Genomic DNA, 17938 nt, shown 5'->3' with positions numbered 1-17938 from the left:
ACTGCAACCAGCACTCTGCCCTGCCTTTATGCTGGATGTTGAATAAGGCATTGGTGTACATTTTGGCCAAAGCGTAATAAGCCACTCACCACGTCAAGGTCGCCTTCATGAGTGGTCCCTAACACTAGTTCCTACCTTTTATGGGCCAAGACAGCCACATAAAGTCCAGGGAGCGCAAGCACAGCATGCACGCCAAGCACACTCTGCTTTTAACCCCGTCCGGTGCCATTACAGCTTTCAACGGATCCAGGGATGCAAGTACTCACATGCATGCTGAGCCCACTATATACTTCTCCTGGAGCCTAATGGCTACTGGTAGGTGCTGTATACGCAGACTCAGTTTTATATTGACTTTAAAACCAGCCTCCAGGGGGCAGATTAACTGGACAGGTGTGCTTGACTGCTTGGAGATCGCCACGCCTCCAATACGTACTACAAAGAGAAAAATATGGAAATTTCAGCCCGCACAACCCCTAGCAGGTGCAGATTGCTATGGCGAAATAGAGATATAAATGTAAAAACAGAAAATGCAATCGCACACTGCAACCAGCACTCTGCCCTGCCTTTATGCTGGATGTTGAATAAGGCATTGGTGTACATTTTGGCCAAAGCGTAATAAGTCACTCACCACGTCAAGGTCGCCTTCATGAGTGGTCCCTAACACTAGTTCCTACCTTTTATGGGCCATGACAGCCACATAAAGTCAAGGGAGCGCAGGCACAGCATGCACGCCAAGCACACTCTGCTTTTAACCCCGTCCGGTGCCATTCATTAGATGGTCCATTGTGTTCTGCGATTGCTATGTAAGCATCATTAAACACTTCATTTGCAATATAACAATATGGTGCTGCCTCCTGCTGGCCTGTATTGGTATATTTTAGTAAGGCCGAAGGCACACGGCCGTGTTTTGCGGCCGTGAACGGTCCGTGGTATGCCGGCCTGGATTCCTGCTGACAGCAGGAGCGCACAGCGTCATTGGTTGCTGTGACGCAGTGTGCTTCATGCCGCCGCTGCACTACAGTAATACACTCGTATAGATCATAAGAGTGTATTACTGCAGTGCAGCAGTGGCATGAAGCACACAGCGTCATAGCAACCAATGACGCAGTGCGCTCCTGCTGTCAGCAGGAATCCAGGCCGGCATACCACGGACCGTTCACGGCCGTGTGCATTCGGCCTAATACCTACCAAAGGCTGCTTGAGGCTTCCGGCTATTATGCTAATGTAACAGGTATCTTATCCTGGGAGCGCTGTTACGTGAGCGGAAGCGTGCAACTCCAGCTTTCAGACCCCTCAGACGCCATGGCATCTGAGGGGTTAACTGTATGCCATCAACCTTATGATCCGCCGCAGGTTGTGGTTTAGGCTGCAGATTTTTCCACAACTAGACCGGATGGATATTTTCTTTGTAAATGATATTGTGGATTTCATCTCCATTGATATGAAGGGAGACATTCAGCTGTATAAAGTCCACAACAAAACATTTTTTACAATCTGTTCTGTTGCTTAATTAATATTTTGCAGTGGAACAGAACGCAGATATTGATACTTTTCATCCAAAAAGGCTAACATAGGGGATGTCTTTATGTTATAGTAATAATAATAATTTGCACTAATTTGTAACCTGCGCTCCCTGGACATTATGTGGCTGTCATGGCCCATAAAAGGTAGGAACTAGTGTTAGGGACCACTCATGAAGGCGACCTTGACGTGGTGAGTGGCTTATTACGCTTTGGCCAAAATGTACACCAATGCCTTATTCAACATCCAGCATAAAGGCAGGGCACAGTGCTGGTTGCAGTGTGCGATTGCATTTTCTGTTTTTACATTTATATCTCTATTTCGCCATAGCAATCTGCACCTGCTAGGGGTTGTGCGGGCTGAAATTTCATTTTTTTTCAAACATATTGATCAATGCGAATGAAGAAATCTGTGCCGTTCATTTTTTTCTTTCAGCCCAGAGGCTAAACGAAAAAAAAAATAATCTCATTACCCGTATGCTCAATATAAGGAGAATAGCAGAAACTCCAAATGCTGGCCATACATGTAATGATTGTGGAGACCCTGAAATGCCAGGGCAGTACAAACACCCCAAAATTGACCCCATTTTGGAAAGAAGACACCTCAAGGTATTCGCTGAGGGGCATATTGAGTCCATGAAAGATTGAAATTTTTGTCCCAAGTTAGCGGAAAGGGAGACTTTGTGAGAAAAAAAAATCTATTTCTGCTAACTTGTGCCCAAAAAATTAAAAAATTACATGAACTCGCCATGCCCCTCATTGAATACCTTGGGGTGTCTTCTTTCCAAAATAGGGTCACATGTGGGGTATTTCTACTGGCATTTTAGGGGCCAAAAAGTGTGAAAAGAAGTCTGGGATCCAAATGTCTAAAAATGCCCTCCTAAAAGGAATTTGGGCCCCTTTGCACATCTAGGCTGCAAAAAACTGTCACACATGTGGTATCGCCATACTCAGGAGAAGTTGGGCAATGTGTTTTGGCGTGCCATTTTACATATACCCATGCTGGGTGAGATAAATATCTTGGTCAAATGCCAACTTTAATAATATTAATTATACCGCCACACTATGATGGGTGTGTTGTGGTATATGGTTACACCCAATTATAACAGAATTATTTAGCAAACTGGGAATCATATAACATAACATTTACTAAGTCATTTAAAATAGTGGTTACCACTGGGTGAGAGACAACAGTTGCATTTACCTCCACTATTACAGATCACATTAGTGAAAAAAAAAGAAAAAAAAAAAAAAGGTGGATCTTACCACGTCTTGCAAGATCCACGACCTATGGAGGGAGGTCCTGGCAGTTGGTGATACCTGGAACTAGCGTGACCAGGGTGCTTGTGTTGGGGTTGGCACTTTAACAGCTCTTAATATGCCCTATTATGGCTTTCCTACCTCAATGAGGGTTGGGGGCTGTTCTTATTGCCTGCCTAGCACACATGGAGCACCTGCCCCGACAGGGGCGACCCCACACCAAACCTTTCCCTCAGTATGGGTCTAGTATTCTGTGTAGCCCTAATTACAAAGCCCTACATGCCATGTTTCTGTCTTGCTTTTCAGACATCATCAGGGGACTTCACACAAGTATTCAAGGGCAACTATAAATAAAATCACAAACATACACTAAGTACAGGTCACACATATTTCTATGTACCAAATATAAAGTAACTTTTTAGCAGACTCAGATTACTTACTGAAAGATCAAGGTTGTTTTAGCCTCGTACCTTCACTTAGGATAGTGGGTAGTTCTTATCCATACTGTATCATGGGAAGTGTCCCATGTCAGCCTGTGTCTCACCTCAAACAGCAGTGATTTGGGTGAGCACTTAATGATTGTTGTCCACCTCCTTATATTCCCCACCTCCCAGTGGGTGTACGCCCCCCTGATTACTCGCATGCGTTCCACCGGACCGGAAGCTGGAATCACAGCGGGCTAACCGGAAGTGAGGTAAGGACCTGCGTCTTAGCGTCACCAGTTACATAGCAACCTCCAAGCTAATATCCGCACAGCCCGATCAGAAAGCAAATGATAACTTGCCTGCTTTTTATATATGCACAATCGCAATTAGGATTTAAATTGGCGGGACAGCCGAGCTCACGCCGCGATACTCGACCTAATAACTGCCGGCTTGGTCATGGAGACAAACAAATTTACTTCATTGTATGATATAATGTCCATATTCCATCCAAATAACTATTCATTTTTCTGACCAAATCATCCATCAAATCTCACATGCTCATCACATCAGATGAGCATATGTGAGTTTAAGGGAGGTTTGGCCAGATTGCTACACCCCTGTTAGTTCCACTTTTGAATGATGGGATCCTACTACAACTTATTCCAAATGGGCAGTGATCATATAAAGTAACTGCAATTCTGTTGTTCATTCAGGCCGGACGGGTGGACCGTCTTAAAGGGGTTGTCCAGGTTCAGAGCTGAACCCGGACAACCCTCCATTTTCACCCAGGCAGCCCCCCTGACATGAGCATCGGAGCAGTTCATGCTCCGATGCTCTCCTTTGCCCTGCGCTAAATTGCACAGGGCAAAGGCATTTTTCTGAGTTCCGGTGATGTACTGGGGCTCTCTATGGGGCTGACAGGAACCCCGGTGACGTCACCGGCACTGATGTGCGGGATTTGGCTCTGCCCTAGCCAGTAAAACGGCTAGGGCAGAGCTAAAGCCCGCCCCTCAGAGCTGGTGACGTCACCGAACACACTGCTGGGCGGAAGTTACCGCCCGGCAGTGTGTTATTGAAAACACAAGAGCCCGTGCCCTGCGCGATCTAGCGCAGGGCACTGGAGCGCATCGGAGCATGTGATGCTCCGATGCTAGGCTCAGGAGGGCTGCCGGGGTGAAAATAAGGGTATGTCCGGGTTCAGCTCTGAACCCGGACAACCCCTTTAAGATAGATAAGATCCACTTCGCTTCACATTGAAGGATCCTCTTATCAAAGTCGCCACGTCTCATTCCTGGATTGATTTTTTCAATCCCCATGAAGGAGAGGCAATCCGGCCTACCCTCATGTTCGGTGTTCACATGTCATGCCACCGATGTGTCTCTAACGTTTTTTATATCACTCACATACTCTCCTATTCTTCTCCTCAGTTCCCTACCTGTCTTGCCGACATATTCTTTTCCACAGTCACATGTGATTTTGTATACTAATCCCATGCTTCTGCAGTTAATGATGTCCTTGACTATGTATGTTTTACCGGTGTTGTTACTCCTAAATTACTTTGCCTTGGTCATAAAGGGGCATGCCACACATCTTCCAAATTTGAAGTTGCCACTCAAGCCATGTTTTTTTAGGAGGCACCATTTTTAGTGACTATGCACCATCATGTTGCAGATACTTCTGCCACGTCTGTAAGTGATGCTGGGGTGCCCCTTTATGACCTTACAAAAGTCAGGGTCCATTTGAAGCACATGCCAATGTTTAGATATAATGTCTCTGATTGCAGAGGAACAACCATTTTTTTTCTCACTAATGTGATCTGTAATAGTGGAGGTAAATGCAACTGTTGTCTCTCACCCAGTGGTAAACACTATTTTAAATGACTTAGTAAATGTTACGTTTTATGATTCCCAGTTTACAAAAGAATTCTGTCAAATGCCAACTTTGTATAAAAAAATGGGAAAAGTTGTCTTTTGCTGAGATATTTCTCTCACCCAGCATGGGTATATGTAAAAAGAAACCCCAAAACATATTGCCCTACTTCTTCTGAGTACAGCGATACCACATGTGTGACACTTTTTTGCAGCCTAGGTGGGCAAAGGGGCCCACATTCCAAAGAGCACCTTTCGGATTTCACAGGGCATTTTTTACACATTTTGATTTCAAACTACTTCTCACGCATTAGGGCCCCTAAAATGCCACTAACTACCCCACAAGTGACCCCATTTTGGAAAGAAGACACCCAAAGGTATTCCGTGAAGGGCATAGCGAGTTCCTAGATTTTTTTATTTTTTTGTCACAAGTTAGCAGAAAATGATATATATATTTTTTTCTTACAAAGTCTCATATTCCACTAACTTGCGACAAAAAATAAAAACTTCCATGAACTCACTATGCCCATCACAAAATACCTTGGGGTGTCTTCTTTCCAAAATGGGGTCACTTGTGGGGTAGTCATACTGCCCTGGCATTTTAGGGGTCCTAATGTGTGAGAAGTAGTTTGAAACCAAAATGTGTAAAAAATGCCCTGTGAAATCCGAAAGGTGCTCTTTGGAATGTGGGCCCCTTTGCCCACCTAGGCTGCAAAAAAGTGTCACACATGTGGTATCGCCATACTCAGGAGAAGTTGGGCAATGTGTTTTGGGGTGTCATTTTACATATACCCATGCTGGGTGAGATAAATATCTTGGCAAAAGACAACTTTTCCCATTTCTTTTATACAAAGTTGGAATTTGACCGAGATATTTCGCTCACCCAGCATGGTTATATGTAAAATGACACCCCAAAACACATTCCCCAACTTCTCCTGAGTACGGCGATACCACATGTGTGACCCTTTTTTGCAGCCTAGGTGGGCAAAGGGGCCCACATTCCAAAGAGCACCTTTCGGATTTCACAGGGCATTTTTTACACATTTTGGTTTCAAACTACTTCTCACACATTAGGGCCCCTAAAATGCCAGGGCAGTATGACTACCCCACAAGTGACCCCATTTTGGAAAGAAGACACCCCAAGGTATTTTGTGATGGGCATAGTGAGTTCATGGAAATTAACTAAATTTGTCACAAGTTAGTGGAATATGAGACTTTGAAAAAAAAAAAATCATCATTTTCCGCTAACTTGTGACAAAAAATAAAAAAATTCTATGAATTTACTATGCCCATCAGCGAATACCTTAGGGTGTCTACTTTCCGAAATGGGGTTATTTGTGGGGTTTTTCTACTGTCTGGGCATTGTAGAACCTCAGGAAACAGGTGCTCAGAAAGTCAGAGCTGCTTCAAAAAGCGGAAATTCACATTTTTGTACCATAGTTTGTAAACGCTATAACTTTTACCCAAACCATTTTTTTTTAACCCAAACATTTTTTTTTATCAGAACAATACATTTAGAGAAAAATGTATACATAGATGTTGTTTTAAAAAAAAATTACAACTGAAAGTGAAAAATGTGATTTTTTTCCAAAAATCTGGGTAAATTATGATTAATAACAAAAAAAGCTAAAATGTCAGAAGCAATGAAATACCACCAAATGAAAGCTCTATTAGTGTGAAGAAAAGGAGGTAAAATTCATTTGGGTGGTAAGTTGCATGACGGTGAAAGTAGTGTAGTGCAGAATTGTAAAAAGTGGTCTGGTCATTAAGGGTGTTAAGCTTAGGGGGGTGAGGTGGTTAATGATGTTTTTGATTTTATGGGACGGTACTATGGAATTATTTCACAAATTTGTTAGGAGTCTCAATAATAATTATATAGGTATGAAATTTGCCTCAGAGATACATCATAACACATTAATGGACTTGGACCTGAGAATCTCCATTGATCCTGGTGGCCGCATCAATACGGAAGTTTGCCGCAAACCAACGTCCACAAATAACTTGCTACACTGGCAGAGCTATCATCCTCTGCCTCTGAGAAGAGGAATACCTGTCGAACAGTATATAAGGGCACGTCAAAATTGCTCAAGTGACTCTACATTCCTCAAGGAATGTGACACACTGTATGATAGATTCCATCAAAGAGGATACCCCAAAAAAAACATTACACAAACTCTTCTACATAGCAAAAAATACTCCCCGTCCTGACCTATTGAGTGGCACAAGAAAAACTGATACCACAGCCATCATTAAATGCATTGGCACTTTTGATGTTCAACATCGCAAGGTTTTTCAAATCCTTCAAAAGCACTGGCATGTTTTACAAACTGATAGTGACCTGAACGAGGCCCTACTACAGAAACCGAGTGTCACGTATAGTAGAGGTAAGAACCTCAAAGACCAGCTAGTGCACAGTTTTCACAGTAAGGTCCCCTCAAAAACAATGTGGTTGAGATCCAATGTAGTGGGAAGTTACCCGTGTGGTAGATGCAGTTTTTGTCCCTACATCAAGAATACTAAAGAGTTTATAAATCCATTGGACAATAAAAAATATGAGATCAGGCAATTTATTAATTGTCAAACGATGGGCATAGGGTATGTGGTCCAGTGTCCCTGTCGCAAACTGTATGTTGGAAAAACATCACAAGAATTTTGTTGGCGGATCTGCCAGCATATAAGCAGCATTAACACCAAGTCTGACACCCCTATATCTAGGCATGTAAGGACCTTCCACAAGGGAGACCCCGGTTGTTTTAGCTTCTGGGGTGTGTACAAAAATACGCTTGGGGCACGCAGAGGGAATTTGGATAGAATTCTCCTCCAAGAGGAAACAAAATGGATTTACCGTCTTGACAGTCTCAGTCTAAAAGGCCTCAATGAAGGCTTTACTTTTTCTTTATTTTTAGAATAATTACCTGCACAGTTTTATTTAATATGATCAATATGTAGTTTGGTGGGCAGAAGTAAACACTTTTATGGGGTAGTATACTTACAATCAGATGTGGTGAAACCTTAGTGCTCACCCACTGCACCATGCATGTCACCATTCTTGGTGTGAGACATTGGCAAAGTATCACAATTACTATGTAATGTAACTTGCGGTAGTTCTAGTCCACACACATGCGCAGCAGTGTCCAGTGATACCAAGAATCACGTGCAAACGCAGGTGCAGTGATGCATAATGGTAAGTCTTGTATTTTAAGTGTAAGGGCAGGCACAGTAAAAGATATACATCCACCGTTAAATAAGTGCAAGCACAGGCACATTAATAAGTGGATATGTTCGGATTGTTCTAAGTTTCTGCACAGTCGCACCAAGTTGGAGTGATTTGTTAATCGAGGTGTTGGAAAAGAAGGAGAGAAGGGTAAAGGGGAGAGGAGGGAAAGGAAGGAAAGAATAGAAAGGAAACAGAGGAAGGGAAAAGGGAAGGAACTTTTTAAAAAAAAACATTTTTTCTCTCTCTTTTTTAAGTACACACCTATGCGCACTATGAGAGAGGTACCCGCCCCAGTCACATTCACATTCAGTCCCCATGCAGTCGCAGAGCCCAGATATAATGGTCTGGTAAGGTAAGGCTTGGTGCCGGGGGCGTGTGCACATCTGACGTATCTGAACACTCCCACATGGGTGATGCCAGTGGAGCGTCAGAGGCAACTTACAGGCCGTTCATTGGCTACTTGCATCTATCTGATACTCACCTACCAGTACACTCTAAAGTGATTGGTCTTGGTAACACGCCTGCAATCATGTGACTGCCTTTTTAAGGTCCTCAAACGGTGTTTCATTCAATTCTGTCTGTTATCCCTGATGAAGGCCAGATTAGCTGGCGAAACATGTTGGGGGACAGTCTCATGTTTTAGGTTCTGAGATCTTTGTCAGTGTCAGCATTCAGTAAGATTGCTATAGCAAGTTCTCAACACATTTAGTGTCTGCATGTGGAATCTTCCATGGCAAAATAGATAGTACGATACTACATGTGTCTGTGAATACAGCAATATAGAGTGTGAATGAATGGGATATGCACCTCAGGTTCACATGCTAGCTAGGACATTACTGCTGAAATACTGACAGGACAGCAGAAAGTTTTAACTTAGTAGTGCTCACATTTATTTCACTCAGGAATCTTAGTAGACTTAATAAAAGTTACGTTTTATGATATGGGATAAGATAGGGTTATTAGCCTTAACAGGGTTGAATTGTTTGTTTATAGTAAACCCTGCCCAGATAGGGTCTTAGACAGAGAAAATAGAACACATTTTTTTTTACCCCTTTAAAGGGCACCACCATCCCTTGGATAGAAATAAAATGTGACCCTCGATGGGTTGAAGGCTTCCAAAGTATTCTCTTGTATACAGTACAGACCAAAATTTTGGACACACCTTCTCATTCAAAGAGTTTTCTTTATTTTCATGACTATGAAAATTGTAGATTCACACTGAAGGCAGTGGCGTAGGGATCGCCATAGCAACCATAGCAGTGGCTATGGGGCCCTACGCCACTGGGGGCCCGTCTGGACCGCATTCATAATTTTTTTTTTTATTAACACAGGCAGGCAGCCAGGCCCGACCTACACTGGGCGGGGCTTGGGCGGTCCACGGCTCGGGCCTGGCTGGGAGGAAGCCAAGGAAGGAGTATTCACTGTCAGATCAGGACTGAAGCAGGCGGGGGCCCGGGGCGCACTGACGCACAAGCAGGAGATGAGGTAGGCGGTGGAGAGGGGGCCAGAACGGGGGCGTACCTGTGGGTTGGCCACTCTGTGAGCTGGTCTGCTGTAGACTAGTATGAAGGACCTGCAAGGATGTCACAGTCATGTGATCAATTACAAGAGGGGCGGGGTTTAGTGTGATGGCGGAGCCCAGAGGGGATACTAAAGACTGAGTGGAGGACCTGTGGTAATGTCACCCGGAGGCGGAGCTAGGCACCAGCGCCGCAGGGCAAGAAAGATTATTTCCTCCTATGCCTCCTCACACAGCCAGGGAAAAGAGCTCGGGAGCCTCAGCCTTGAGTGAGACTTGCAGAAGGAGGGGCCGGGTCCCAGGAAAATAGCCTGATCATTGCCTCCTCCTTCTGCAGTCCTCCGTGCTCCTGACATGCCCCACGTTCTTCTGTGATCACCAGAGAGTGACCACTCAGTGTGGCTACTCCTTTCTACCATCACTGCAGAGTTGCTTCCTGTCCTGCTTGCTGCCGGCCTGTCTTCAAACTAGTAGGCTAGTTTAGGTCCTTTTTTTTTTTTCCTTATTTTGTCCAGTTGTTTAATTTTAACCCCTTGAGGCTCATCCACGTCACAGTGACTGAGCTTTTTCCATTAGCCAAATAGTGAGTCTCAGCCAGCACCACTCCCCTCCCATGATGTCCCATTTACTTATAATTAGGACACGCTGTAAGATTTAGCATGGAGACATAGTACTTGTCATGCTAAATCTTTAGAGCGTGTCCTTAGTAGGTGTTGTCAGTAGTTACAGTCACTCAGTGCTGCCGTCACCACCAAGTATCGTTGATGACCCACCTTTAGGGTCCAGTCACACAACCGTAATTCTGGGTCTGCCTCCGTGCCACAATTTTGCGTAATGTGTGCGGACCCATACATTTCAATTGGGCTGCAAAAGATGCAGACCGCAACAGTTGTCAGTGTTCCCTGTACAGAGAGAGAAGGGGGCCCGTATAGAAAGGATCAATATGAGGCTTCTTTCACATCACCGTTCAGCCATTCCGTTCTGCTCAGTTTAGGAGCAGGAGAATGGAAAGGACAGATTTGGAAGATAACAGAGCCAAACGGAGCCTACGGACCACATAGACTATAATAAAGTCTGTTAGGTTTCTGCTCAGAAGATGATTTTGGAGCAGAAACAAAAGTAGTGCATGCAAGACTTTTGCCTCCGCTTCAAAAATCTTCTTCTGAGCGAACACCTAACAGACCTCATTATAGTCTATGGGGTCCTTAGGATCGGTTAGGCTCAGTTAGGTGCCAAATCCGTCCTTTCCATTCTCCTGCTCCTAAAAGGAGCAGGAGAACGGAAAGGCTGAACGGTGATGTGAAAGAAGCCTGAGCTGTCACAGAGTTTTCACCTCTGTCTCAGGCGGCTGCCTGCATGGCCCAGCTTATGATAAGCCGGGCCATGCAGGCAGTGTTGTGCTCCACTCACTATGCGGTGCTGAGACAATGTATGGAGCAGACTGCGGCGGTGAGCCTGACCCATACGCTGTTTCCATATGCTGTTTCTTCGCCAAAAAGACCATTAACCATTACCACACCACACTATTAAATAATGCAGCTGCGCCTGCCAGGCTTGAGCAGGTATATGTGTGAATAGGGAAGATGCTGAGATCTAGCTGTACCTCACAGTGAGGTACAGCCAGATCTCAGTATCTTCCCTAATCCATATTCACACATATACCTGCTCAAGCCTGGCAGGCACAGCTGCATTATTTAAAGGGGGGGGGGGCATAAAAGTTTTTTGCTATGGGGCCCAGTCATTTCTAGCTACGCCCCTGACTGAAGGCATCAAAACTATGAATTCAAGAGAATGCCAAGAGTGTGCAAAGCAGTAATCAAAGCAAAAGGTGGCTACTTTGAAGAACCTAGAATATGACATATTTTCAGTTGTTTCACGCTTGTTTGTTATGTATATAATTCCACATGTGTTAATTCATAGTTTTGATGCCCTCATAGTCATGAAAATAAAGAAAACTCTTTGAATGAGAAGGTGTGTCTAAACTTTTGCTCTGTACTGTATATGCACGGAATGACAGCAGTCCAGTCGTACTTCTTGCCAATCGTCTTTATTGAACCACAGGGTAGGGGTGAAGGTCTCTTGCTCAATGCGTTTCGGGGTATAGGAAAGACCCCTTCATCATATACTATATGCTCCTGATGAAGGGGTCTTTCCTATACCCCGAAACGCGTTGAGCAAGATACCTTCACCCCTACCCTGTGGTTCAATAAAGACGGTTGGCAAGAAGTACGACTGGACTGCTGTCATAAGTCTGTATACGTATATATACATATATACAAGAGAATACTTTGGAGACTTCAACCCATCGATGGTCACATTTTATTTCTATCCGAGGGATGGTGGCGCGCTTTTTATGGGGTAAAAAATATTTTTTGTTCTATTTTCTCTGTCTATACTCCACCCATTAAGGAATCTCCCTGATGGTTGTTTTTCCCCTGGCAGCCTAATATCCCTCCCACACAAAACAAATGCAACTATTTACCTCCATCGATACTTTTGCAGGTCCTTCCTTTGGCGCCCTGCTGGGTATTCTCAAACTTCTTCCGTGGAAGAATAGAGATTAACCCCCCTTCCTTTTTTATATCCTCTACCAGATAGAGTCTTGTCATTGTTTAGTTTCTGGTGTTTGCCACACCTTCTTTCCCCAGGTGTGGCTATTAGGGTAATTAAATCCTTCTCTATTTATAGTTGCTTCTCCCGCAATGCTGTGCGGTTTATAGCTTCTATTTCGACTTTTGGATAGATTGTGGTTGGATCTCGGCTGAGGTCCTGGTGCCTAAATTGCTCCATTGAAGTTAAGTATTTCCTTTCCCTTTTGTATTTTGTTTGGGTTCTGTGTGTTGCATTTCCCTATTGTTTGTATTAGGCCTGAAGGAGACTCCTGTACGTCCTTCCTTTTGTAGGAACAGGTAGTGTTGTCCCTGCCATTAGTACCAGGGTCCTATAGGGCTTGATAGGACTCTAGGTATTCCTGCATATGAACTCACCTACCTTTGGGGTCTGTTCATACTGATAATCAGTCCGGATTTTGGTTAGGGTTTTCACTAGGAGGTTTCCTTCCCTAGTTCTCAGACCTGATTCCTTGCTCCCTCCTATGCTCGGTGTGGTGTTTCCCTCCCACACTGAACTGTGACAGTAATCCATCAGTATTGCTAAGGCCAAATAAAACAGGAGTGGATCCAAAACAGAGATGACATGTGAATAGAATATTTGCATGTCTTCTGTGTTTTGTACCCACTCCTGCTTTTGGCTTCCAATTCATGATCCAATCCTGATGCAAAATATGGACCGTGTGATACAGGCCTTACAGCTGCTCCAAAGACAGGATCCATTGTGTTTATCATTTTTCCGTCCTTCTGACAGATCAGAAGAAAGGTAAAATAAATGGTGATGTCAACAAGACCAACAAGCACAATAGTGGCCTAGTGACAGTGAGTGGTGAGGCGGCAACAGCATGAGGAGTCAACACAGTGGCCCAGTCACATAGAGGTGAGGTGGCAACAGCATGATCAAATTAAAGGTGGTCAGTCAGGAGGAGGCAGGAGTGCCTCCATGAGTACTGCTCAAAAAGACAATGAAGAAAAACTATGGGGGGCAGTATACTAGATAAAATATCACTTTTAATAATTATAAGGAGATAAAAAACGGCCCCTACAGACAAACAACAAAGCAGACATGTACAAAGGCGTACACACACAAAAAAACGGTTCAGATGAGAGACCAGTTGAGTATAGGTGTACTGTAAGTAGTGGGCTGGACCACTATTGGTAGGCCGGGCGCAACTGTGTCAATGAAGATCAGCTAGCCCTATTGCCTCCCTACTTGGCCTGGTCCGCCCTATACAATGTGTCCACGGGATGGGGTCCAAAAATCCCCGCAAGGGGTGGCCCCGACTGGAACTCTCTTCCTGTGTATGTGACACTATTAAGGCCCTAACACAGGGAAAAACACAAACTGTCCGAATGGACAGACAACATACAATATATGAAAGTAACCCCACCAACAGATGGATCCCCTGGTAGGGGGATAGGGTGATGGTAATACTTATGTGTCCCAATTGTATATTGTATAGGGCGGACCAGGCCAAGTAGGGAGGCAATAGGGCTAGCTGATCTTCATTGACACAGTTGCGCCCGGCCTACCAATAGTGGTCCAGCCCACTACTTACAGTACACCTACTGTATACTCAACTGGTCTCTCATCTGAACCGTTTTTTTGTGTGTGTACGCCTTTGTACATGTCTGATTTGTTGTTTGTCTGTAGGGGCCGTTTTTTATCTCCTTATAATTATTAAAAGTGATATTTTATCTAGTATACTGCCCCCCATAGTTTTTCTTCAACAGCATGATCAGTCAACACAGTAGCCCAGTCACAGAGTGGTGAGGTGTCACCAACATGAGGAGTCAAAACATTTTTTTTTTCCAAATCTTTGTTTATTATGAGTGAAAGTAATCAGTAGTTAACAAAGGAGAGCAACACGCCCCCAAAAATCATGAAGATGATATAAGCATAAAAGTAAGACATGAGTTACATTGAAATTTAGGTATACAGGAGATGGTACATGAATGGCATAGGAATAAGCAAGAGAATTCAAATCCTCAAGATACACACAGGGACGCATCCAGTTATAAACTTTAGGGCCAGAGAAAACAAGTAGATTCCAAAGGCAAAGACTACGGGTTCTTGTTCGAAGAGCGGCCATACTATTCCAGCCATGGCTCCCACATGGTCATAAATTTATCCTGAGTGTCCCCCAGCTGGATAGTTCCTCAAATCTACAAATTAAATGTACCTTCTGTGCCCATTTTTCCATGGAAGGGGCTTGCTGAGAGAGCCAGTGAAGGGGGATTAATAGTTTAGCTGCCGAAACCAGATGTGCTAGCAGAGAGTGTTTGTGTAGAGGGAAATCACTGGAGGGCACATTCAGAAGCACTGAGGAGGAAGAAATGGGTGCAGAGAGTGGGCAGATGTGTTGAATGGTGTCAGCAAGTGTGGACCAGAAGTTTTTTTTTATCCTACATGACCAACATATGTGGTATAATGTTCCCCTCTCCTCCTGACATCTCTACCACATCCCAGACGACGATAGGTCCATCTTTTGAATGACATCCGGGGAACAGTACCTCCTGGTCAGTAGTTTAAAAGAGTTCTCTTGCACTCTTATGCATCTGGAGAACCCATGTGAATTCCGGAGAATGAGGGAGACCTTTTCATCAGACAGCGATGTACCCAACTCCTCCTCTCACTTGTATATGAAAGCCGGTCTATCGGGAGCCCCTATATTGAGTAGCTTGTGGTAGAGAAGAGATACAATCTTCTTTGACGGTCTAACTGAATTAACTAAGACATCTAAACAGGAAGGGATAAAATTCCTAGGAGCTGTTTGTGTATACCTCTGGCATACTAGTGAGAAGTGTGAATAATGTATGGAGGTCCAGGTTGGGGCCAATTGCGAAGCCTGGAGGTCCAGCAGAGACAGAAGTTCTTGCCCTTTCAATCTATCACCCATTAAAGAAGCACCAAAGGCGGACCAGATGCCTAAATCATCTGAGTAGTTTGAGTCAAAAAAGTATGGTAACAGGCGCAGAGGCATAAAAGGAGATGGGACGGATGGAAAGTCAAATAATAAGGCCACTGCGTGCCAAGAGTATAAAACCCCCTTGAGGGAGAGTGGGAAGTCCGAACCTCGGTCAAGCCTAGGCTTTATGATCCAGAGTCGGGCCTGTTCAGATGGCGTAAGTATATGACAGGCTATTTGGCAGCCTAATTTTGTGACATTGGGGTTCTTTAATGCAATGAGGAGGGTCAGCTGGATTGATTTGTAATATGCTTTCAAATTGGGTAGGCCGAAGCCCCCTTTGTTTTTAGGAAGGGGGAGTAAGCCAAACGAGGCTTCGCCCTCTTCCAAATAAATCCAGAGAAGACCCTGCGGATGGTTAAGAAGAAGGATTCAGGTATATGTATGGGCAGTGTCTGAAGAAGATACTAAAATTTTGGAAGGATATTCGTTTTCAGAATGTTTTTCTGACCGATCCAGGATACATAGGGGATATCCAGATCCTTTAACTGTTGTCTAACATCAGAAAGTAACAGGAGGTGATTTATTTGGAAAATCCTGTCTACGTGTACTGGGATTTTCACTCCTAAATAGCTAATATGAGAAGTCTCCCATTTAAAGGGGAAATTTCGCTTCAAGTAGGAAAACACGTGTTCTGGGACCCTGATCCCCAAGGCCGTGCATTTAGAGAGGCTTATTTTAAAATTCGAAAGATAGCCAAATGAGTCAAATAGCATCAAGATGCTCGGAAACGCCACCACTGGGTCAGACAGAAGAAGCATCATATCATCTGCAAAGGCGGCGACCTTATGGATATATGGACCTACCCGCAGACCCCGATGTTGTCGTCCTGCCTGATCGCCCGCAGCAGTGTCTCCAAACAGAGGATAAAAAGGTAAGGGGATAAGGGGCACCCCTGTCGTGTACAAATGGCTATGCGGAATGAAGGGAAGAGAACCCCATTCACCCTAATTCGGGCGTGTGGCGAGGAGTACAGGGACAGCACTGCACGCACAAACTGAGAGGGAAACCCACATTTATTTAATGCAGCTTCCATGAATTTCCAGTCTACTCAGTCGAACGCCTTCTCAGCATCTGTGCTAAGAAGGGCAAGTTGTGAGCCAGTTAGCCGAGTATATTCGATGGCCTGCTGTACCCTGAAGGTGCTGTCCCTGCACTTCCTACCACCCACAAAGCCCGCCTGTTCCTGAGATATAAATTTTTTTGGAGGGGGCCTATTCTGTGTGCTAGAATTTTAGCCCAAAGCTTTGTGTCAGCGTTTAGTAGGGAAATTGGACGGTAGCTAGACGGTAGAACGAGATCTTTACCCTCCTTGGGAAGCACCACTATATGTGCCTCCAAAGATTGTTCCTTCATAGGAGCTCCTAGGAGCAGGGCATTGAAGTATGAAACTAAATTGGGGCCTAGCACAGGAGGATTTTTTTTATAATAAGATATTGTAAACCTGTCAGGGCCCGGGCTTTTCCATTGAGGGATAGAGGAGAGGACTTCCTCAAGAGTGATTGGGGCTGTTAAGGAACCATGCTCCTGTTTAGTAATGACAGATAAGTTAAGGGGCACAAAAAAGTTTGATATCATGGAGAGTCTCTCAGACAATGCCGTGGGGGTTTCAGGCAGGCAGATATTGTACAGGGAATGATAGTAGGCTGTAAATGCCTCAGCAAACTCTGCGGTATTAGTAACAATAGGGCAGTCAGCAGACTTTATCTGGTTTATATGAGATTGTTCCACCCTTTTCTTAATCAAAGCAGACATTATCTTATTCCCCCTATCACAGTGTGCATACTGTTTGTGTCGCAATTTGAGAAGAGCACTCACTGCCTTAGCATTTAGAAGTGTTTTTAGCTCGTTCCGCAAGGATAAAAGAAGTTTATGATATTTTTGGGCAGAGGATTTCTTGTGGGAGCATTATATTACCGCAATTTTTGAAAGAAGGGAATTAATGTTAGCTAGTCTCTTCTTCTTTACATAAGAGCCCAGAATGACTGACTTGTGAGCTACCCAAATGGAAGCAGGAGGGATTTCCGAGGAAGCGTTCAGCTCAAAGTATTCCTTTAGCGTTTTTGTTAGGAAAGCTAGTTGGGAGGGGGTGTTTAGGAGCGAAGGATTTAGTCGCCAAGACCATTCCCCTGACATAACCCCAGGGACAGACAGGGACATAAAAGTGGAGCGTGATCCGAGATTGTTGTACTATGTATGTCAACCCTCTGCACCTGTTGCGGGTAGCGATCCTGCAGGAAAAGATAGTCTAGCCTCTGGTACCACCTGTGCGGAGTAGAGAAAAAAGTGTAATCCTTAGAATCAGCATGCATAGACCTCCAGACATCACTAAGGCAAAGACCCCATAAACAACTTTGTAGGCCCCCCAAGGCACGATATGAAATGGACGACTTCCCGGAAGAAGCATCCAGCAGTTGGTTTAAAACGAGGTTAAGAGGTCTCCAACTACAATCAATAAGCCATTAGAAACGACAGATGTGTCCCTTAAGGTTTTCTTAAGCCGTGCTACCGTCTGTTTATTAGGGGCATAGAGATTGCAGAGAGTGACCTC

The sequence above is a fragment of the Bufo gargarizans genome, chromosome 2 (assembly GCF_014858855.1).
Source record: "Bufo gargarizans isolate SCDJY-AF-19 chromosome 2, ASM1485885v1, whole genome shotgun sequence".
NCBI lineage: Eukaryota > Metazoa > Chordata > Amphibia > Anura > Bufonidae > Bufo > Bufo gargarizans.
Note: the sequence above shows the minus strand (reverse complement) of the source record.